The sequence below is a fragment of the Megascapheus bottae genome, unplaced genomic scaffold (genome assembly GCF_031878675.1).
Source record: "Megascapheus bottae isolate mThoBot1 unplaced genomic scaffold, mThoBot2.hap1 HAP1_SCAFFOLD_107, whole genome shotgun sequence".
In the NCBI taxonomy this organism is placed as follows: Eukaryota; Metazoa; Chordata; class Mammalia; order Rodentia; family Geomyidae; genus Megascapheus; species Megascapheus bottae.
The window spans coordinates 571,180-595,880 of record NW_028327432.1 but is presented as its reverse complement, the minus strand read 5'-3'; the positions used below and the strand labels follow the sequence as shown (position 1 = coordinate 595,880).

Genomic DNA, 24,701 nt, shown 5'->3' with positions numbered 1-24,701 from the left:
GACCAATTTCTGCTGGAAAATTTGGAAGTTCTAAAGTATAAATTGAAAATGAGGCTCAGTCAGCACAAAAACTCACCTAGCTCCCAACAAAATGGACTTCTTGTATCTCCTCTTTTGTGAGTTTAAAATCAAAATACATTACAGACCAGACCAATTTTTAATGGTTACAGTTTCCTAGCATATTTGTTGACTTACTACTTTATAATTTGGGAGATATTTTGACAGTGTTTAACTCAAAGCAACCAATAATTTCCAATATCTCCAAACTCACAAGTTTGTTCTCTCTCTCTCTCTCTCTCTCTCTCTCTCTCTCTCTCTCTCTCTCTCTCTCTCTCTCTCTCTCTCTCTCTCTCATATGCTGTACTGAGGCTTGAACTCAGGACTTGTTGCCTCTTAGCTTTTTACTCAAAGCTGGTGATGTACCATATGAATTATAGCCTCATTTCTGGCTTTTTCATAGTTAATTGGAGATAAGAGCCTCATAAACTTTCTGCCAGGGTTGGCTTTGAATCATGATCATCATATCTCAGTCTCCTGAAAGGCTTGGATTATAGGCTTGAGCTACCAGTGTGTGGCTAACTCATAGGTTTTGATCATGAGTATAGTACCTAATTAAAAATCAATCTCATGACTTTATTTTTACCAGTTTACCCCTTTTTTTTCCTCCTCACTTTTGATGTGTATTCAGTTAATCTCCTTAGACAAGGTATAAATTTTAGAGTTAAGAACCACTAGTATACGAATCATGCAGGTTTTCTTTGTGAACTATTTCAGTTTTCTTTGTTCTCTCTCTGTATATATGCGTATCAAACTATTTGTTCAAGCAAGTCCAGGTAGGGTTTTCAGAAAGCTGAAGAAATCCTTATTTTTTTTTTACAAAAATATTACACAATTTCACAATGATATGTGTCTTGCCTCTTTAACAAGGGGTTAATGCTACCATTACCATCAATGTACTAACTCATGAAAAAAAACTATTCCATTAATTTTCCTTTACATTTAGATATCTTAGGGACAAAAACAATCCCTTTATTATAAAACAAGACAAAAATGTTAAAAACAGACATTTAAGAAAACATTATAAATCACATTAGAGACAACATACTTTCTTGAAGGAAAGATAACAATGGAATAACATAGTATGCATATATAGAATAAGATCCTTCATTGTGTAGAAGGAAATAATTTGAACTGAATATGATTTTATTTTTGCATAAATAAGGCAGAGCTACCCGAACCTTTTAAATTTGGCACCTGAAAAGCTATTGTTTGGGTTAGATTCTGTCCACCCTAGACATACACAGAAAAGCCTTGCTCAAAAACTGAGGGCAGGGCCGGGAGTTTGGCCTAGTGGTTAAAGTGCTTGCCTAGCATGCATGAAGACCCGGGTTCGATTCCTTGGTACCACATACATAGAAAAAAGCCAGAAGTGGTGCTGAGGCTCAAGTGGTAGAGCTCTAGTCTTGAGAAAGTCCAAGGACAGTGCTCAGGTCCTGAGCTCAAGCCCAGGACTGGCCAAAAAAAAATAAAAAAAAAAGAATGTCTTTGGGCCGGGAGTTTGGCCTAGTGGTAGAGTGCTTGCCTAGCATGCACGAAGACCCGGGTTCGATTCCTCGGTGCCACATACATAGAAAAAAAGCCAGAAATGGTGCTGAGGCTCAAGTGGAAGAGCTCTAACCTTGAGAAAATCCAAGGACAGTGCTTAGGCCCTGAGCTCAAGCCCACGACTGGCAAAAAAAAACAAAACAAAACAAAAAACAAAAAAACTGAGGGCAGTACGCATTTTTAAATATGAAGCAAATGGATGGATGGGGTGAGTAAATGGACATGAGATTAGACAGACAGATGGAGGGATGGACTGGTAAGTGAGTAAAAGGTGGGTGGGTAGATGGATGAGTGGGTAGGTGATGGAACATTTCTCAGAAGATGTGTGCCTTTATTTATGAGAGGTTTTTGTTTATAAACAGGCTCTAAAGTGGATGAATATGGACCTTGTAGTTAGTACTCAACACAATCAGAATGTTCATTGCTCTACCATCCTGAACACTATACCTGTGCGTGTATGTGTGTTCACCTGCTCATGTTCACTCTGATTGTTGTTCTGTTCTGACTACAATGCTAGGGTCCAATCCCAGGGCCTCATACATACTTAGCATGCAAGAGCTACATCCTTAGCACTGATTGCTTGGTGAGATAAAATGTAATACATGAGAGTTTAGACAGAATGTGAGTTAAATGAATCTTAAGTTTTGGCATTAAAGCAAATTAAGGAGAGAACAGAGATTTCATTGAAGTACATTGATTTATAGATATAGAGACATGTTACTAAAAAATAAATTTAAGAAGACTGCTGGGCCTCCAGGAATGGAAACAAGAGGTTTTTCCCTTGTTGTTCCTTTTTTTATTTTTTTTGGCAGTCCTGGGCTTGAGCTCTGTGCCTGAGCACTGTCCTTGGACAGTGCTAGAGCTCTACCTCTTGAGCTTCAGCACCACTTCCAGTTTTTTTTTTTCCTATGTATGTGGTACCAAGGACTCGAATCCGGGTCTTCGTGCATGCTAGGCAAGCACTCCACCACTAGGCTAAATTCTCAGCCCCTGTTCCTTTTGCTTTCTTTTACTTGTCTTGTTTGTTTGTTTGTTTCTCTGTCTCTGGGAGGGTAAGCGGGGCCGGGGGGGCACAGAAATAGACGGACAAAGGTGAACAAATAAAGCAATGATACTCACTAGACATTATGTTGAAAATGAACTAGACAACTTGTGGATGGGGGACAGGAGGGAAAAACTAGGAGAGAGAGCGAGAGAGAGTGAGGGAAAGAGTGACATTGTCCAAACAGAAATGTACTCATTTGTGTATGGTGTATTCATGTGTATATTTTCTGGAGGATGAGGGGGTAGAGAACTCAAAGGAAAAGGGGCGAAAGTGCAGCAGTGGAGTTCGCTGGATGCTGATGAAGGTGAACTATACAATTTGTGGGTAGAGATAGGAAGAAGGGACTGGGAGAGAGCAAGGTGAAATAAGACACTGCACAAAGGAAATGTACTCATTACTTGACTCATATAACTGCCATCTCTTTGAACATCACATTTATAATAACAATAAAGAGTAACTTTTTTTTCCAGACCTGGATCTTGAAGTCAGGGCCTGGGCACTGTCCCTAAGCTTCTTTTGTTCAAGGTTAGGACTCTACTACTTGAGCCACAGCACCACTTCTGGCTTTTTCTGTTTATGTGGTACTGAGGACTCAAATTCAGGACTTAATGGCCTTCTAGGCAAGCATTCTACCACTAGGCCACATTTCCAGCCTAAAGTAAAAAATTTAAAAAGTCATAGAGTGCTAGCCTTGAGGAAAAGAATTCAGGGACAGTGTCCAAGCACTGAGTTCAAGCCCCATATCCTACCCTCCCAAAAGATACTTGTTACCTGACTTATGTAACTGTAACCCCACTGAATATCATCTTTATAATAACAATAAAGAATACAAATTGGAATATATACTATTTTAAAACTTGAGTTTGTAGCCCAGACAAAAATGTGTACATATAACAGCAACAGATATATCTATAACAATTATCTTTCCATGCTAAAAAATATAAATCTATTTGCATCCATAGATAATTGTGGAGTAGAAAAAATAACAGGCTGAATCAGAGAAGCTAAAATATTGCAATTGAGTACTAGTTCAAAAACAAGTCCTTCAGGGTAAAAGGAACAATTATTTTTAAACCACTTCTCCCAGACATTTCGATTTTGATTTCCAGTTTCTATTTGGGGTTTTGGTTTTGACTGAATGGTCTCAATCCCCCTTTCCCCATTTCATCTGGAAATGGAGAAATGTCACCCTAGCCTTTAGCATCTTCCTTAGCCCTGAGATATAACTCGTGATGATAGTTCCAGTGTGCACTTTCTCATCTCAGCACGTACTAGAGGAGACAATGGAAGTGTCTCAGATTTTCCCAGGCTCACATCATGTATCTAGTGGGTTAGTCCCTTATCTATTTGTGTTTGGCTAGAATTGAGCCCAGGAACTGGCCTGGAATAGGTGATGTACAACAAAATTTATGAAAACAAAAGTAAACATACAGATATCCTCAGGGATAACATTCTGAGCTAGCAGAAGACTACGACGTGCAATTGTTTCAGTCAGCTAAGCATCCTAGGTCATACCCATTTTTCCTTCAAAGGCATTGCTCTGTAACTGCTCGGTAACTCCCTCTTGTCTTTGAAATATCTGGCTAGAGAAGCACATAGCATCTGGTAAGATGCTAAGGTACAGCTTGAGTGCTGCAGCAGAGCCTGCCTCTATCCGCATGGAGTCCAGCTGCATGGAGGTCAGTGCGTAGGTCTGCTGCAAAGTCCAGAGAAAATAGAAACAAGCTAACAGAACGAAAGCTTTTTTTGGAACCATTGTCAGCAGAAACATTTAAGGAAAGCAGTAGAAGGCAGAAAGGAGCAGGGTAGATTCTTGATGAAGCAAATGTTTTGGAGGCCTGACCCAAGAGTAATTTAGAGGTTGGGAAGGGGCTACTGTGCTTTACTTCAAGCTTGGAAATCTCACCACTGAGCCTGTGAATTGTACTCAACATCACCGCCTGCTTTTCATTAGAGGGTCTAGGGAACGAGGTTCTTTCAACACTGCAGTGTGGGAATACATCACCTGTAGGGCCAGGGGCACGAGGCACCTTTTTGACTTTCATTTTTCACCCATCCTCATCTCAGGTGTGATGCCACTGACTGCATTTACCTGGGGCCAAGAAAACCCACATTTTGGGAAGTGCAGTACCTGGAGATACTGTCATGGGAATCTAAGCTATCCATTCTGCGGGCTGCCTGTGCCTCCGAGGTGGCTCCCGGGTGCTCGTCAATGGTGTCCAGTCCTGACTCTCTGGAGAGGTTCATGATGTGGTTCTGGTAGTACATGTGGATGCTTTCCCGGGTTGGCACATTGCCCTGTGGAGAAAGGGGGGGTGTCACCATCATTCCTGGGGACCACTCTATACCAGATCAGCAATGCTCAGTACTTACACATAGCTGGCCTAAATACACCCTGTTAGGGAAGATGAGCATTAATGCCACTCAGTATCACTAGATAATTCTAAAGAGGAAGCCTTTGGTACATGGGTGATGATGTCTCGGTCATAGTGCTTTTCCAGAAACAGGCTACTATTTCTGAATAGAATTTATAAGCTGTTCATGACTATGGTATACTTTATTGTTGCTATACTCATCTGAATTTTTCCAAAGATTAATTGAAGTTCTTTATAGGCTACAGCAAAGTCTATATATCTGTGAACTCTGAGGAGGGGAGAAGGGAGAATGAATAATCTATGTGTAGAAGGTGCTCATGACCTGTAGGCAAGTTTTGTAGCTCATTATGTCTATACAACTATTCCAAAACCAAGAAGAAAGGAGTTGAAATGTTTGGCAACAAGCTCAAATAATCATGGCCACAGTATTACCTTCTTAATCTCTCTGGTCAGCATACACCTCTCAATCCTCAGCACAGTTGATATGTCAATGTGCTCCCTTGAAATGGAGTTAAGCCAGGTGGTGAAACTATCCACAGTTGCCAGGAACAGGACCCAGGTGAACTTCAGAATATTAAATATCCTCTTGATGATGTTATCTAGGAGAAACACAGTACCACAAGTGATTTTGGTGTCATGCAGGGCTGTACATTATTTTTTTTCCAGTCTTGGGACTTGATCTCAGGATCTGGGCACTGTCCTTGGGCTTTCTCAAGGCTAGCACTCTACCATTTGAGTCACAGCATCACTTCTGGCTTTTTCTGTGCATGTACTAAGGAATTGAACCCAGGGCTTTGTGCATGCTAGGTAAGCACTCTACCACTAGGCCACATCCCAGGCCATCCTCCTTTTTTCATGAAGAGTTCATTACATTGACAAAAGGCTATGTATATATAGGTATATACATATATATATATATATATTATAGGGTTGCTGTTGTTGTTGAATGCTCTAGCTTCACCCAAGTTGGGCTCGCCACAAAATTCTGCACCTGGGATTGATTTCTCCCACCAATCAAAGCTTTGGGAGTCCTGCTACAGGTGGGTTTTCATCCTATTCTGTGGCTGTGACTGGGGAATAAGGAGCTGTCACATGGTTGCACTGTTCAGAGTACAAACATATTCCCCAAGTATTGACAAAGCAAATAAGCCACCCCCAGCATGCTAAGAAATTTATATATGAGCTCTTGACTTCTGAGGAAAGTCTGAGATGTTTCCACAGCTATAGGGACCTTATTCTTTCAAGTATTAATTTTTTAAGAAGGAAGGAAATCTTGTCACTTACAACCACATGGATGAACATGAAGGACCTTAAATGAAATAAGTTGAATGCTGATAAATAAATGCTGAATGATCTCATTCACATATGGAACCTAAGCTAGTCAAGCTCACGGGGAAGAATTGAATCCTGGGAAAGGCGGAAATGGGAAAGGAATCAAGTAGCTCAAAGAGTACACACCTGTACTTACGCAGATTGGCCGTGTGGTACATATGCATCCGTAATTAGTAATAAAAAAAAGTGCTGCAAAGTTACTAATGAGTAGACTGTATGTGCTCACACGAAAAGTTAACTCAAGCTGTGCACAGTGGCTCACGCCTGTAATCCTAGCTACTCAGGAGGCTGAGATCAGAGGATGCTAGTTCAAAGCTGGCCCTGAGCACTAAAGTCCCTGAGACTCTTATCTCCAATTAACCACTAGAAAATTGGAAGTGGGGCTGTGTCTCCAGGGTAGGGCGATAGCCTTGAGCTGAAGAGCTCAGGGACAGCGCCCAGGCCCAGAGTACAAGCCTCATGACTGACAAATGAAAAAAAAAAGTTGAGTCTGGGGTGATGGTTAGAGTTACTTGTTGGACTGTAGCAATCACTTCAGTATACATAGGGTATGGAAATAGTATGTCACATGCTTTAAATATGGAATCAAAATGAGGGAGGGTCTTCCAGGAGCTGCATTTTAGGAAGCTGGAAGACAGTTTCCTTTGTTAGGCAAAGAAGGGAAATGAGGTCCTAGCAGATGCCACAGAAGAACAATTCTGAGGAAGAAGCCAAGAATGCTTAAATTTCTCTCCCCACCCCTGCTGCCTTAAAATGACCTTGGCCAATGCAAGTGGTGACAACCCAAGTGTAGTTGGGCCTACAGATGCTTCACGTAGACACAAAAGGGAATGTAAATTAGGGTTAAATTCACCAGTTTGCTTTAGCAGCTTCTTAAGTTTTGAGAACTTAGATTTTTCTACTATGTATAATTACTTCTTTCAAGTGGTATTTGTTATTGGCCATAAAACATTTGATCACTTTATTCCCTTTTTCATCACTTGTTCAACAATAATTTACAGTGTGTACTACAAGACAAATGTCCCCATTTTACCAGAAGTAGCAAAAATAAACACAATGATGACATTACAGTTTTGCTTTGCTAGAGGTGATGTTAAAGCAGACTCAAGAGCTGAGGTAGCAACAAGAATTAGAAATGGGAAGGAGAGGACTTTAAAAAAAATTAACTGGGGCCTGGAGTTTGGCCTAGTGGTAGAGTGCTTGCCCAGCATGCATAAATACCCACGTTCCTTAGTACCACATACATAGGGAAAAAAAAGCTGGAAGTGGTGCTGAGGCTCAAGTGATAGTGCTCTAGCTTTGAGAAAGTCCAAGGACAGTGTTCAGGCCCTGAGCTCAAGACCAGGACTGGCAATAAAAAAAAATAACTTTTGAGTCCCAGAGCAGCAGAGGTAGTGATGAAGAACTCAGATTCTGGATTCAAACTGCTAGAATACAAACCTCAGCTGCATTTTTCTGTGCTGTGTAGTGATTCAAGTGGTAGAGCACATGCTGCCAAGTGATTAGCCCCAAGTTCAAATCCCAGTAAAACCACAAAAAGAAAGCACGTTTCTTTATGTCTCAGTTCCTTCTTCATTAAATGTGGGTAAGAGTTTTTGTTGTTGTTGTTGTTTTATTTAGTTTTGTCAGTTGTGGGACTTGAACTCTGGGCCTGGGTGCATCCCTGAGCTCTTTGGTTCAAGGTTAGCACTCTATACTATGAGCCACAATGCCACTTCAAGTTTTCTGGTGGTTAATTGGAGATAAGAGTCTCATAGACTTTTGTTCCCAGGCTCACTTTGAACTGTGATTCTCAGGTCTCAGCCTCCTGAGTAGCTAGGATTACCAGCATGAGTCATTGATACCCGGTCAATTTTAAAGGAGTTAAACAAGTTACTATGGCAATAGAACTTGGAAAAGTGCCTGTCAAAGAAGATTGCAATTTGAAATGCTGGAAAAAGTTGTATAAAGCTTTATGTCACTAATATGATGCCTAGCTCTGCAAACATGCACATTCAATTATGTGGTAATGCAGCCTGGGAGTAATGGAAGTAAGGGTGCCTGAATTAGAAAATGGAGGCTTTGGAAGCTTAGTATTTGCCTGAGGAGTAGGAGACAATCTTGGGACAATCCTGTCTGTTAAGTACTGTGTGCAGTCGTTTTGAAGCTCAAGATGGAGAGATTTACATGTTTTCTGCCCTACTCAGCATATTCATTCATAGATTTTTTTTTGTTTTCTGTGTGTGTGTGTGTGTGTGTGTGTGTGTGTGTGTGTGTGTGTGTGTGTGTGTGTGTTTGGTCAATTGTGGAACTTGACCTCTGAGCCCTGGGTGCTATCCCTGAGTTCTTCAGCTCAAGGCTAGTGCTCTACCACTTGAGCCACAGCACCACTTTTGGATTTTTCTGTGTATGAAACCCAGGGCTTCATGCATGCTAGGCAAACATTCTACCCATAGGCCACACTCCCAGCCCAGATTTTGTTTTTGCGTTTATTCTTTCCATCCTGCATGGAGAAACCATCCTCCCTGGCAGAGAACTACCAGAGTGGTGTTGTGACTGCACCAAAGCTGAGCACAACAGGCTTCTACCCATCTCTATTTCTTAGGATCCGGAGCAAGTCACTCTTACGAGGTTTTGGTTCTCCTCTCAAAAGGAATGGGTTGCTCTGAAGCTTCTGGGGCATTTAGATTCTCCCTAGTCCTATTCATCAGACATTCACTTTCTTCTTTCTGCATTTACTCTATCATTTATAGTATATGTTAGCTAGAAGAGAGAATAGTGAATGCTACTAACATAAAGAAATGATTAATTTGTCAGGTTATAGATGTGTTAATTACTCTGATATCGTCATCACACTTTTATAAATATGTATCTAAATATCACACTGTGCCACATAAATAGATATGGTTATTGTGATCAATGAGAAAAGCAAACTTAAAAAGATTATGCAAAGAAAAGGAAACAGAAAAGTTAATAGCCAGTGTGTGTGTGTGTGTGTGTGTGTGTGTGTGTGTGTGTGTGTCTTAATTCTACTGCTTTCTGTGAGGCATAGCACTTGTTTCTGAAACGCCTTTTATAAGTACTTACAGGAAAAGTTTTATAAACAGACAGCATTTTTACTCAGTGGTGCAGAGGTCAGCTCTGCTCTCAGAATCACTGCTCAGTCTTAAGAGAGATGAGTTGCTGGAGCTCGCTGATTATTTTGCTTCAGTCCAGAAACTCGGGGATTTACTCCAGGTAGGGCAGCCTTCCATTCTCTGCCATCTGGCCAAGAATCAGCTTCAAATTTCTTTATCTTTGCCTTTACTTTCTTACCTGGTCCATCAGATTTCTTCTTGACTGGTTCATCTTCACGATCTTCCCATTCCACTGGGCCTGTCAAGTGAGTTCAACAAAGATGAAATCGCTATGATATACAAACCCTTAGCCTAATTTTGATTATGTTCTAAAAAACTATGTGCCAGTGATTGTTTATAGAGATTCCCTTCTTGAACACTTGTTTGTTAAACATGCCATTTGAAATATGATGTAAAAATCAATGTTAATAAATTCTTTAATAAAGAAGATGAAATTGATTCCTTTTACACCAGTACAATGCTGGTACTACTGTTATTGTTAATCTTGGTAAGCTTCTCTGCCCCTCTCTGCCATTTTAAATATTTTTCTCTTAGTAATTCTCTCCTCTGGTCATCACCTTGAGATTTCAGGAAGGACACCAACAATTCGTAAACATCTTGGGACAATAGCAGAAGCTGTCTCTCAGACAACTGAAGCCTTCTTATTGTGACCGGACACTACCCAACATCCTGGGAAACAAACCAACCATTAACCTGAGCACACCTTTGGCCAGGATCATTTAATCACATGTCTGGCCCCATCTTCCCTAACATGCATACAAATACCCCAGGGGCAATTTCAGTGTCACTTGGCTTCCTTAGCCTTCCTTTTTCTTTTTCTTTTCTTTTTTTTTTTTTGCCAGTCCTGGGCTTGAGCTCAGGAACTGAGCACTGTCCTTGGACTTTCTCAAGGCTAGAGCTCTACCACTTGAGCCTCAGCACCACTTCCGGCTTTTTTCTATGTATGTGGTACAGAGGAATCGAACCCGGGTCTTTGTGCATGCTCGGCAAGCACTCTACCACTAGGCCAAACTCCCCACCCCAACCTTCTTTTTCTGTAAACCATCAAACTCCTCTCTGTAATCCGAGTGTAGAGACAGGAATAGATGGTCCAGTCCACTTTGACTGGAAATTCTGAACTGGGGCTTTTCGCCCAAAACTCCATTTTCAAACATTTTTAAAAAGCAGTGATGTCTTTGGAATACAGAGGTACAGGAAATGCATTTTTCTTGACCTAACACATGTAGGGATATACGTAGACTTCCCACGTTTGAGAACGTGCTCTGTTAGAAGTGTATGTTCTTAACTTTTGCTATACTTTTAACACACATGCATGCACATACATGAACATGTATGTGCGCTACATACACACATATACACAAAACAAAGGATATCTACTCTCACTCGTTCAATGTGGATAAAAGAACTAGACATAATCTTTTTGTTCACAAAAAAAGATTGTCTAGATACAATCTTTTTGAAATAATGGAAATAATTATGCATGTATATATTATGGAGCCTTTTGAACTATTAAAATGACATAGTTTCACAGTCAGAACATTGTTTTGATGTATTGTTCGTGAAAATTCAGTAATTTGTGCAGTATCAACTCATTTTTGAAAAACTAATAAAGAAAGTATATGCATGTGGGGAAGTGAGGATTTGTGGGCATAGAGGCCGGGCCCCAAGGCATGGGTTGGGGCGGATTGTGCCCTGCTTTATTACCACTTGTGTACTACTTTCAAGTGTGCATCAACTTTATCTTTTCAAACAAATGAAGTACCTTAAAATGAATGCTGCCAGATGATATCAGGGAGAAGAAAGGTTAAAAGAAAGAAGGGTTTGGGGTTGAAGAAATTTTTACTTTTCACCTTTTCTCTTTCACTACTTTTTAATTGCATAAGGAATGAATGATCACACTCCCTTTGTAAAGCATAAAGCTAGAGGAGATGAGGCTAAGGCTCCCTCACTCACAAGGGTTATGTTATCCATAAAACAAGTGCAGAATTCTTTGTGATATTTCTCTTGCATTTAGACACTGTTTTCTGCACCCATGAAAGTGCAAAGTATGGTCTGTGGTTTTTTTTGTTTGTTTGTTTCATGAATCATTGCATTAGGTAAATGCCATTTCCAGAGTGATATTTTTCACTTAAAAATATGTCAAGAAACTACTGAACAGTGTTCTGTAATTCATTGGTAACACAATATACACATTTTTCTTCTTTCTAGAGACACATGAAGAACATTTCCAAATTGCTGTTTTTAACAAATAATATTTGATAGATATGATTTTTCCCAATGGATAGTCTTAAATATGTGATTCACAGATACAAATTTTGCTGAAGTCAAGGCACATATCTGAGAATGGGACTGATTCATTCTCCATAATGCTCACTAGGTTCTTCCATATAAACTCCTTCCTAACACTTCTCCACGTGTGAGCACATATCATCAACTCCCGAACCGTGACACATGAAATGCTCAGGCTCTTGCAAATCCAGTAGGTAAGCAACAATGTTCAAAACAACATAAACAACACTGAAAGTCACTACGTGACGTTTCGTTTGTTTCTTGTATTACTATTGAAGCTGATCACCTTTGTAACACCTTTGTTTACAGGTCTGTGAATTATTTTGTATGTATTCCTTTACTGGGTTAATAAAATCAACATCTGTTGATTGTAGGCATTCTTAACATATCCTGAAGACTAATCTTTTTGGTCAGATAGCTTTTTATTTTTTTTTGCCAGTCCTGGGCTTGAGCTCAGGGCCTGAGCACTGTCCTTGGATTTTCTCAAGGTTAGAGCTCTTCCACTTGAGCCTCAGCACCATTTCTGGCTTTTTTTCTATGTATGTGGCACCGAGGAATCGAACCCGGGTCTTTGTGCATGCTAGACAAGCACTCTACCACTAGGCCAAACTCCCGGCCCTGGTCAGATAGCTTTTAATGGCTATTTTTATTTCATCTTAAAGCAAATGTATTTTTTTTTTGCCAGTCCTGGGCTTGAGCTCAGGGCTTGAGCACTGTCCTTGGACTTTCCAAGGCTAGAACTCTACCACTTGAGCCTCAGCACCACTTCCAGCTTTTTCTATGTATGTGGTACCAAGCAATCGAACCCGGGTCTTCGTGCATGCTAGGCAAGCACTTTAACCACTAGGCCAAACTCCCGGCCCCAGCAAATGTATTATTATTTCTAACATTCAGAGTGTCTGAAGCAAGCCAGATTTGGGATGTTAGTATTCTTAGAGAGGAACACTTATTTTAAGGCTCCGCTTTTACTGAGTCCCATCTTGGGAGGCTATGGCAGCTCAAGTGCGCATGTGTATATGTGTATATGCACACATACACAGACACAGAAACACATATGCTGATACTGGACTTACTCAGAACCTGGGTGCTATCGTCTAGATTTTTCAACTCAAGGCTGGTGCTCTGCCACTTGAGCCACACCTTCTGGATTTTTGATAGTTAAGTGGAGATGATTTTTGTTAGTGAGTTTCATGGACTTTTTTTTCTCATGGACTTTTCTGTCCTACTGGTTTCAAACCAAGATCCTCAGATCTCAGCTGAGTAGCTAGGATTATAGGCAAGTAGTACCTGTTTACTTGCTGTTTTGAATGGAAATGACTAAGTTTTGTCTTTTTTGTTGACTATTCACAAAAAAGCACTCCTTAACTTAATCGTCAGGCATTGTCTTGTATCTCTTTTTGATAATTTAATGTCATCTAAAAAGTTTATCTTTCTAGTTTCTTCAGGTTAATTTTGATCTTTTCTCCCCATTTTATTGTTTTTCATTTTGTTGTTTTTGTTTTGGTCCCGGGGCTTGAACTCAGGACCTGGGTAGTCCCTGAGCTTTTTTGTTCAAAGCTAGAGACACTAGAGACACAGGTCTATTTCTTTCTCTCTCTCTCTCTCTCTCCTCTCTCTCTCTCTCTCTCTCTCTCTCTCTCTCTCTCTCTCTCTCTCTCTCTCTCTCTCTCTCTCTCTCTCTCTCCCTCCCTCCCTCCCTCCCCCTCTCTCCGTTCCCCTCTCTCCCTTCCTCTCCCTCCCTCCCCCCCCATCTGTCTCTGTGTATCTATGTGTGTTTAATTCAAAGCCTGCTTAGGCTGGCTTTGAGACATGATTCTTAGATTCTTAGATCTCAGCTCCTGAGTAGTAAGGATTTCACAAATTAATGGTCAGCTATGAGAAATTAAGGACAATAAAGCTCTCTGTCCATCCCCTATAGAGCTCAAAGAACAGGCCATGAGACTCTTCTTTGTGTGCTTTCCCTCTCCTTGAGGCCACAGGAATGGACATACTAGTTGTAAACCACGCCCTGTTCAGCACTCACCCTCCCCAGATCCTTTAAGCCTCCGCTTTAGTTCTTCTCTTTCAGACTTCTTTTTCTCTTTCCGCCTCTGCCGCAGTGCTGTTTTAGGATCTGTGATCCAGGCTTGATAAACAAACTGAGAGAAGAAATTTCAATTATGTTCTGACCTTCTACTAATCTGAAATGAAAGAAGACCTACACCATACTTTCTAGCTTTAAGAAATACTACTTTTTCTCCCAGTGTAAACTAAACATCCCTCTCCCACCTGTATATGTTGAGCTGATCGTGGCTGTTATGTTATTATTTTTTTAATCATGAGATATATATGAAAACAGATACCATGGGAATGTATTTTGTTTGGTGTCACAAATGATCCTGACATAAACTTTTAGTATATACAAACCGTCAGGTCTCCCAGATACCTTGCCACTTATTTTGCTCAATTATGGATATTCTCTTTGCACTACACAACATGAAATAAACAGAATGTCTCACTCAGCTTATTAGTTTTTCCATTCAAAAACCAACATCTTCTTTACTTTGAGAATAAAGGTTTTCACATTCGATACTCTCCTTGGTGAGTAATAGCTATTACCAGCAAGTTGAAAATGAGTTTTGTGGATTGATCAGTCTCTTGGGAGGAGAAATATTGTGGCATTGCCATTAGTTAGTTATTCCAGGACAGTATGGAAAGAAAACTGTGGTGCTTGGGTTGCAATCAAGAGCAGAAGACAGTTGCATCAATATCTCAGGACAAGTAGTCAGGAAAGAGGGTGTTCTGTACAGCCCACCCACCAAGGCATGCAGAAGAAACAAAAGAAAACAGGACACACAAACAAGCCAAGCACTCATGCCACATGCATTTCAAACACCTGGGTCTCAGGGAAGCTGGCTTTTCCATTATAATGATGAGATTGAAGAAATATTCTCAGGTTCTTATGACTTAGACACTATCATTTTGCCCTATGCTAGTAACATGGTTGAAACCTTTGAAAAACACAGGAAAGCCAACAACTGGCATTGTGATATCAGTAGAAGACAGACTGAACTTTTTCCATAGACAGAAGTAAAGAGGTCATAAGGGAATTAGAAATTTCTCACTAGTAGAAATCTAAATTGTATGGGAAGGCTACTCAAATTACCCAAATAGTATTTCTGGATAATCAAGCCAGGAAGCAAAAAATTATTCTACTTCATGTGAAAAATGTATGGAAATGAAAAGATAAACTGTGATGTGAAGGAATATAGAAAGGAAGTTATGGCAGAAGTTTACTGAACATGTTAGTTGGGAATTCTATCAAGGATATCTCTCAGGTTTAAGACTTTTAAAACGCAAACTTGTTTCAGCACAGTAACAGTTGTGTTGAAAGGATGTGAATGATTATACATAAAACATTTGCAGGTTTTACTTATCTCTTTAGAAGCGTATATTTCTAGGAGATAGATAGGAAAATAAGTTTTTTTTTTAATCCAGAGCAGTTTCAGAATGAAGTAACTTTGGTTAAACTGAAAACTCATTTCTGTTACATTATTGACTAACTCTTTAGATCATTATTACAACTCTTATTTTTAGAAATAAAAACTGAAAAAGTTTGTTTCTACATGTCATTTAAAAAATTATTGTAAAGGGATGAGCAGAGGGCTTACAGTTACGTAAGTGGGGTAATGAGTCCATTTCTTTTTGAACAGTTGCTTCCCCTCCCTCATTCTCTCCCAGTTTTTCCCTCTTTCCCCTTCCCCTACAAACTGTAGATTTCATTTCCAACATAGTTTCTAGTGTCACTGCTGAATTAGTGCACTTTTTTGTACTACCAGGTTTGTAGTTCCCCTTTACCTCCTCAAGAATTGAAACAAGAGTTTTTTTTTATTATTCTATTTGGAAGTTTATTGTTATTTTCTGTTGTTTCCCCTTTTGTCACGGTTTTACTTTCTGGACCCTTTGTCTTGTATGTAAGTTCATCAGCAGATAATTTTCCTAAATGGTTTTTTTTTAAATAAAACAGCCTGGCTATCAAAAAATTGCAGGCTTAAGAACATCTGGTGATATTTCCTTTAAACCAAGGCCATTGTAATGTTTTCAAATCCTCGAAATAGAAAACAAGAACGTAATTAGGATTTGTGAACACATTAGACACACAAGTTGGAGGAAATCTTTTGCTCTGAAGAAGAGCCAGTAACTGTGAGGGAGAGGGGAATTCCAGGGAGGATGGTTTAAGGATAGAGTTACAGGGAAAGTCCGGTTAACATCTTGACATTTGATTTCTGAGGGCCTGAAACCTTCCGATATGGTCTCCCTGAGGTGAATATTTAGATTTAGAGAATGCAGAAGAAGTGATCTAGAGGGAGCAGTTAATACCTTATTTCTAGGAAACCTTTCTTCAGGTTAGCAATTTGAAAAGCAACTATGTTACAGTTCCAGGAGCTTTTGAAGGTTAGGTTTTGCTGTTGTCTGACTATTTTCAAAGACTGATAAACAGAGGCAGGGAAGGGTTCCAATCTTTAGTTGAGTGACATTTACTGAACTTCCTAATTATTACCTGGCAAGTTCATCTGGAGAGCTAGAGTGGGGATGAAGGACATCAAGAGGTTTTACGGGGAGTCAGATGGTGCCAGGGGGAGCCAGGTTCTCACAACGCTACCTGAGAGCTTCAAGATTCATGAATATGTGAAAGCAACTACTATGTGTGCCCCTGATTTCAGTTTAATTTTTTGCCAGTCCTGGGGCATGAACTCAGGGCCTAGGCACTGTCCTAGAGCATTCTCAAGGCAAGCACTCTACCACTTGAACCACAGGACCACTTCCAACCTTTTCTGTGTAATAGTTTCAAGGAATCAAACCCATGCTAGGCTAGCACTCTACTGCTAGGTCACACTCTTGGCTCTAATTTAAATTATTTTTTGGTGGGTCATAGGGCTTGCACTCGGCCTGGGCACTGCCCCTGAGCTCTTCAGCTCAAGGCTACCACCCTACACTTGAGCCTGCCCCACTTGGAGGTTAATTGGAGATGAGTCTCAGGTCCTTTTGTGCCCAGGCTGGCTTTGAACCTTGATCCTCAGATCTCAGCCTCCTGAGTAGCTAAGATTACAGACATGAGGCACAGTGTCTGGCTTCTAGTTTAAATTTTTATCCTAAATGATTTCATCTTAAATCTTATCCATTTTCTTGGGGGGGAAGTATTCATTTTCACTGAAAAATGATGAAGCAAAAATACATTTATTCTTTAAAACTTTAGTCTTTACATTTATTCTTTAAAACTTTAGTCTTTACATTTATTCTTTAAAACTTTAGTCTTTACAGAAATTGGTGATATTTCCTAGTTTGTCTTTTAATACAAATGTGATCAGCACCTTCTTTATCAAAATCATCATTCTTTAGATGATTGTCTTAGTACTAAGAAAGGGGATAGTTATGCGGAACCTTCTCATTTTAAACTGTGGCTTAGAGAATCCTAGAAGTGGTTTCAGGAGGGAAAAGGAGGCCCACAGGAACCAAAGCAATGACTTTTCAATTGTGGCCCATCTCTGGGGTTTAAATCCGGAAGGGCTGGATGTGGCCACTCCTGAATCAGATCAGCCATTTCAAGATGCGAGGTGCACTGGTCTGTGTCTCTCATCTCTTGCTTAACACACAGGAGCATAAAGATTGAAAGTTTTTAGAAGAAACTCTTTTGGAGTTTTCAGAGGATAAGTATCTGATAAAATTGGAAGCAGAGTTATATATGTTATTTTTTTATTTTCAATAATTAAGTGACTAGTTCAGGAAGCTGAATAACTTCTATTGTGCATCAATCAGATGAATCAACAGTTTTTTTTAACACTTTATTCCAAGGTGCATGGATATTAGGGCTATTGAGACTGTTCCTAGCTGAGCAATCTACAGTCAAGAAATACTGAACTCAAGACCTGGACAGTCAGTGCCAATTAGGGAAGATGGAGAGCAATCAGAAGCCAGGAAGGAGTTGGAACCAAAGGAGTCTTTTATTAGGTTACTCATGTTTTTTTTTAACCAGCTTTCTGAGAAAAATTATTATGTTTTACTTATCAGAATTGATGCATGCAATCAGAGGTGACCCTTTAAAAATGAGTTGTAACTTACGTGAAACTATGAGAAGAGAAAGTAGATTTGGATCTGCATTTTTTTCTTTCTATTTTTTCAGTAGTCTTTGAGGTCCAATAAGAAATCTGGCTTCTATGAAGTCTTTTTGGAAAGCTTTCCTAATATTTCACAATCTTAGAATTCCTTCACTGCATGATCTATAGAACAGAGAAAATGCAGATCCCGGGATGTTTTTCTAAAGTTCTACAGAGCAGAGAATTACACACTACATGTCAGTAAAATAAGAAATACCATTGCAGCTCTGATTAAATATTGAAGAATAGTTTTGGGAAGTTTTATGACAGACTTTGGCAAGGCTAAAATGGCTGAGGCAAACTTCCCAATAGCTCTCTACAAAGAAGGACAAAGCAAGAGTAATTAGTAGAAAACAAAACCCCAAACACTAACAATTTAATATATGATGTCTTATGAGTTTGTCTCTAATAATTAAGAGCGATGATATCCAAATGTGCCAGCCCTAGAAACTAGAATAAAATGTGTTCCACTTGTCAATTAGGAATAAGAAATGAAGTCAGTCATGGTATGTGATCCATACAGAATGAAGATGATCCAGATTCTTTTCTTTGCTGTTTGCTGAGAAGCGCTTACAACAAAACTCAAAATAAGAAAAATAAACATGTTGGGTCAGTAGTATTTGGCAGGGCAGCTGCATACATGCACACAAACATGAAACATACACCAAGAAACACACAGGGAAGAGTAGAGCGAGGGAGGCGGTGTCGGGTCAAGGAGTTTCCAGGAAGCATCTAGTTCTCCATCGTCGTGGGGAAGGCATATGAGTGCAAGCTGTCTATTTACAAAGGCCTGGCCAGCAAGCTGATATTGATTTTAACCACCCCGTGGCTTGGTGAATTGGATTCTAGGTGTCCCGTACTCTTAAGAAATGGGAACGAACTGTTCTGGTGCGTGGCCCACTGGAAAGAGAAATATATCACAAGTTTTCATCTCCCACGTGATCTCTGTTGAGGAGCCTGGTCTTCAGTAAGCAAGGACTAAGGGCTCTGTAACTGTTTAGCTGATCAACAGGAGCTGAGTTCTGCTGCAAAGCTCAGAAGTGCACTGAAATATTGCCTCAATACATTCTCAAATCTTCAGCACTATAAGTGAAACTGAATTTCATAATCAGCTCCTTCCCATATTGAATTGGGAAGTCCATTCAAAGAATTAAAAGCAAGGCCAAGGATATCTCTTCACCTACTCTTGCAACAACAACAAAACAAAGGGCACCTGGGGAACATATTTTACTGTGTAGGAACATGTTTTGATGACAGGGAATGAAGACTTGCCTGAACACTTGCAAATGCTGCAGTTTAATTAGAAATCAACAATCTCAGATGTCAATATGCATCATCCGAGAGGCGGGACTTGTACATACATCAGATGTAACCATTAAAGGAGTTCCAGCTATCCAAGGTCATCACTTCTCCGACCCCACCATTACCTGGAACGCTGACTTCCTTGGAGGCTCTTCATCTTCCTTCTTTAATTCTTCCTCTTCTTCTTCTTCTTCACTATCCGTCTCAAACAAATAATAATCTCCACTCCTGACCACTATGTGAAACAAAATATTTACTTATTTCTTGGAAGGGACAGGAGACAATGGGGGCTTATTAATGAAATGCCCCTTCAAGATGTGCAAATGGTCACCCAAAACAAAACAAGGACCACAGTAAGAGACATTAGATGGGAGGAAGGTACAGGAGATGACAAGAGCCTGTCCAGGTTAGGGCTGCCTGGTATGGATCTGACTGAGTACATAGAGTATGTGGCTTTGTTTGGGCCAAATAAGAAGAATGGAATTATCCACTCTGGGTTTTTTCCCCCCTTGGTTGGAAGTTTTACCTGGCTGAATCTACTGAACTGAGCAACAACCAGTTTTGTTACCGAGATGGGAAACTAATTGATAATGATTATTTCATAATTCCATGATTTGGATCATTTAGACCAGGCCAGAGTGAATGGAAGACCAGACATCTGTTATAGGTAAGCCAACTGGGTTGACTCAGGACCCAGATCAGTGCCACCAACCTTCTACTTCACTTTACACTTTGTAGACCTGGCTTCTCCACATCACATGTAAGACAACATATATGACAAGACGCTTGAGAGAGTTAAAACAACAACAACATCAACGACAACAACACCACCACGAGGAGAAAATGACTAGGTAACATTTAAAATGAAAATGGAAACAATGACAACAACAGAAATACTACCACCGTGTCAGCTGCTCTACCTATAGCTAGGGGACCAACAGGGATGGCAGAAATGGTCCACAGAGAATTAGCTCTGTCAGGATCCTGGTCAACAAGCCATACCCTGGAGCCTAAGGGAATTCAAGAAAGAATTCTACTGACCGTAAGCTTTAAAGCACAGTGTGCACTGTCTCTGCCTAGCCTCATGCTTTCCCTACAAGAAAATGGTGCCTGTGTCGAGTTGGGAGCAGAGAGAGTGGGGATTGTCGAGAGATTTAAAGATTCAAAAACCCCAATCACAATCAGTTTGCTAGGGATTATGTTTACTAGAGAAAGGATTCCCAGTATGTACATTTCTTATGCTACAAGAACTGTACCACCACTACAGGAAAACATTCATATTTTCAAATCATATTTGGGTTTCCAAAGCTGAGGCATCCATCTTTTAGGTGAGAAAATGTGATAGTTGAAGTAATCTTTTGGCCTTACGTCTCATAAGGTAATGGAAAACCTTGGCTTGTTTAAAATTAGTTGCTTGGCTGTCACTACACATGGTCAAAAGTCCAATGATTTTGCCCATGATTTCAGAAGACTCAGAAGCCTCCATTTCATGAAGATACAGAGTGAATGAATTGGGCCTTATATCCTTGAACAGAAACACTGTAATTTGTTATTGTGATTCTGAAGAACAAACCAGGCCCAGAGTACTGGGTCCAGGCCTGAGGAAATAAATGCAATATAACATAAGGTAAGAATAAGCAAGAACAAATCAAAGTTGTAGCATTACATTTGACATAGAAGAAGACCATGAAAGTAATGCCTTCGTGTAAGCCAAGAGACTCACAGGAGAGTGACATGGACTACTGTCACATGGTCATTCAGGAGAAACAGATTATCATAGGATGGAACATTTTACCCTCATTATAGACATCGAAATCAATCCATAGCTAAGTGTATTCAATCATACCTTCTTCTGTAGCCTTTATGCATATCCATGAGCTCAAGTGATTTTCACCTCAAGTACTGGCTTTTACCATTAAAAATATAAACAATTTGTCATACAACCAAGTGCTATTAGCACACTAAGACAAAAAGGAAATGTTCTTTTAAAGGTCTCATGACTTTTATAAAATATCATTATAACAAAGCTTAAAAATAAAGAGAATGCTTTCTCATGTTACATCTGCTGGTAGTGAATGGAAAGCTCCTCCAGGTTTGTTAGTTCATATGGAGGGCCAGCTGCTCACCCAGGAACACACACACACACACACACACACACACACACACACACACACACACACACACGTGTATTGCATGGATGGAAATGTCATCACTGACTCCTTTAGTGGGGCATTAATTTTTAAATCTCACCACTTGCATCCTGAGAAACTTTGCCCTTTATTTCACATGATTAATGATAAAACAAGGCTTGTCATTAATTTAAGTAGTACAGAATTGATATGGGTATGGAAGGTATCATTGAATAGCAATAATGCAATCCCATGTGTGTACAAAGGTATGGAACTAGAGGCTTAGGTACCTGCAAACCATGCTAAAATCTTCACTACTGACCATGGCAACATGGTAACACCACTGACAGACTTATATTAATATTGCAACCATAATAGTCCTTAGTTTGAAAGCCCAACCCTGCCATTCAACAGATCAGAATAAGGGCTTTAAAAAAATTCTTCCAGATCTAAAGGTGAGTTCTGGAACCCATTAAAGACCATAAAAAGTAGAATATGTTTTTCTTTCTTGTGTTCTTCTCAAGCTTGTAAAAGAAAATGTAGTTTGCAGAGAAAATTTAACAGCACAGCTCAGAATGATTCCAAACCATGAATTACACACATTTCTGCATTATTGCACCATCAAGTACTGTAACAAGGCACATTTAGTTTTAATACCAGTCTTCATGAATTTGATATAATGAGGGTGAAATGAGTCATAAAATGTAACATTAATAACCTTCACAGGAAATTCTTTAAACTATTACCAACTTGTAAGGTGATTACCAAAGACCATATCCAATTTCTTTGAAAATACAATGTTTAGATGCAAAAAGGAGGGACAACCAAAGTGATTTACCTCAGCTGAAAAGACAAAGCGTTCAATAGGACATGGTTTTGAAATGGATAGGTCTCACTAACTAGCAGAGGTATTTTAAAAACAGAAAAGTAAGCACAGTTTACTTGTGACTTGACAGGAACAGGCAGTTCTCTCAGTCTGTTACCATAATGGTAGCTGACTATTGTGCCAATAAACAGTAAATGGAAAAATTACACTTGTTTTCAACTTGTTAGTCTTTTGACCTGGGCAGAAAATTAAATAAAACTCTTTAGAACTCACTTTTCATCATAATGTTAAAATTCAATATTGAGGATTAAATTTTATTCTATCTAGATATACTAAGCCATATTTCAAATATTTTTTTCATTATCCTACTTGCTGATTGTGGAAAATGACTACTGGGAGAAGAGAGGTCCAAACCAGATCTAGGTGATACCAAAATTAGGTAAGGGAAAGATTAGCACTGATTTGATTTTCTACTAATAGGGTCTTTCCCACCGCTGCATGAGGTCATGCGCTTTGGTGACATTCCTTGTCTGATGAGACTAGCTAGCCACAATTACAGAGATGTGGCATATGATAAAAAAAAGACTGAAGACATGGCAAATAATTTTTAAAATAATGATTATTCAATATTCTAATATAGTTAAGGAGGGTTTACATTAATTTGGGTCATTCCATTACAAAGCCCTGGCCAACAGTGCCGATTTCTATGCTAAGCAGAACGAATATACCCAGTGAACTCTGTAGTTCATAGTTCATTTTTACAATCAGAAAGGAAATTCACTATATTCTATGTGGCTATCTGGTTATGATTTTCTGTTTTTTGTTGTGAATTGATCAATTCTGAGTGGCAGGTGGTTGTGAGGCTGTGCCACATGCTGGCTGTGTGGTGCAGTTTTATAGCCATTTTGAGACTGGACAGGAGGTGAAGTGAGAAGGTAAATGCTTTCATTGCGAGTCATCCCTCAACTCTATACTTAGTATACTGCCAAAACATAGAATACCAATAAAAATATAAGCTTTTGGAATGAGGGAACAGAAGACTCATGACATCTATATCCAGTTTTTTTTTTTTACTGGATTTCTAATCTCAGAATTTAATAAAGGCTTTTAATACATGAGAATTTTTACTTAAAATTCTTAATTTTTATTGTAATGTATAGAGGGGTTATAGTTATATTCACCTGATAGTAGGTGCATTACTTCTCACGCATTGATACCCCTTCTCATGTTTTTGTCCCCATATGTCTAGTTTCTTAAAGAAAGGGTTACAGACTCTTTGAATGTAGTGATAAGTTTTCAATCAGTACTAGCGGAGCACAAACTCATTGTGATGATGATTGTGTGTGTGTGTATGTGTGTGTGTGTGTGTGTGTGTGTGTGTGTGTGTGTGTGCGCGCGCGCGCGCGTGTGCTCTGGTCTTGGAACTTGAGCCCAGGGCCTGGATACTGTCCATAAGCTTCTATTGCTCAATGTTAGCATTTGATTACTTGAGCGAGAGCTCTACTTCCAGATTTTTTTTGTGGAGGAAGTTTATTGGAGCTAAGAATCTCATGGACGTTCCTGCCCAGGCTGGCTTTGAACCATGATCCTCAGATTTCAGCCTTCTGACTTGCTAGGATTACAGGCATGGGTAAGTGGCACTTGGCTGCAAACTCATTCTTAGTTATTAAACAGATACCAGAAGAACTCTGGACCTCCAAATTAGAGAGAATTATAATCATTTCTTTGCTTTCCGAGCCTATAAATTGCACTCAAGAGTCTGTAAGCCTAAATGTTGAGCTTTCTTCAGCCAACTGTATTAGGTGGTTATTATTTTCTTATCTATTCGTATATTATCTCTAGAAGAATAGATCTATAGAGCCTATAGACCCATCGATGCTGCAATTTTCCTACACTCTTAATTCCCTGTCAAGTCACAAGGGTTAAACCATGCATAGGACACACAGGTCATGGGGAGAGCCTGAATTCTGGTCAAGGATATAAGGGTAGAGTCAGTGAGATTGGAAGAGTATTGAGAAACCTACTGGAAGCATGGTCAACCCAAGGCCGCCACCACTGCTTTTTTTTGCCCTTGGCTTTCTGTTTGTCTGCTTCTCCTAAAATAAAATATGTCCAAACATTAATTCTTATAAAGTGAGCAAACAAAATTTGAAACCACGTTTTAATAACTCAATTGTCAAATCTAGGTCAGTTGCGAAAGTACATCAGAGGTCAGGAAAAGAACTATATATACTAAGGCTGAAAAGTGTATGTGTATTTTCACAAATTATTTTACTGGCAAATGGTTCAGTAAAATAATTTATTAAAATGCATACATTGTAATGGCCAGAAAGTTCATGGTGATTATTTTAAGGCATGGTTGAAACAAGGTGATGAACAGATGCTATATATTGGAAATATATCATGCATTATTGTTTGATTCCCTTCAAACAGATAAACATGCAAGTTTTGATAAGATTAAAAAACTCATAAATCTTAAAGCTTGAGCTGAATAGACTAAATATCTAATTAGACGTAATAGATTATATTGCTATAAATATATACTTCA

At 39.4% G+C, this 24,701-nt stretch overlaps 1 pseudogene; it reads right to left on the bottom strand.

The window, feature by feature from the left end:
* Positions 1–24,701, bottom strand: part of LOC150039860 (piezo-type mechanosensitive ion channel component 2-like) — a 176,256-nt pseudogene that overhangs the window by 12,691 nt on the left and 138,864 nt on the right.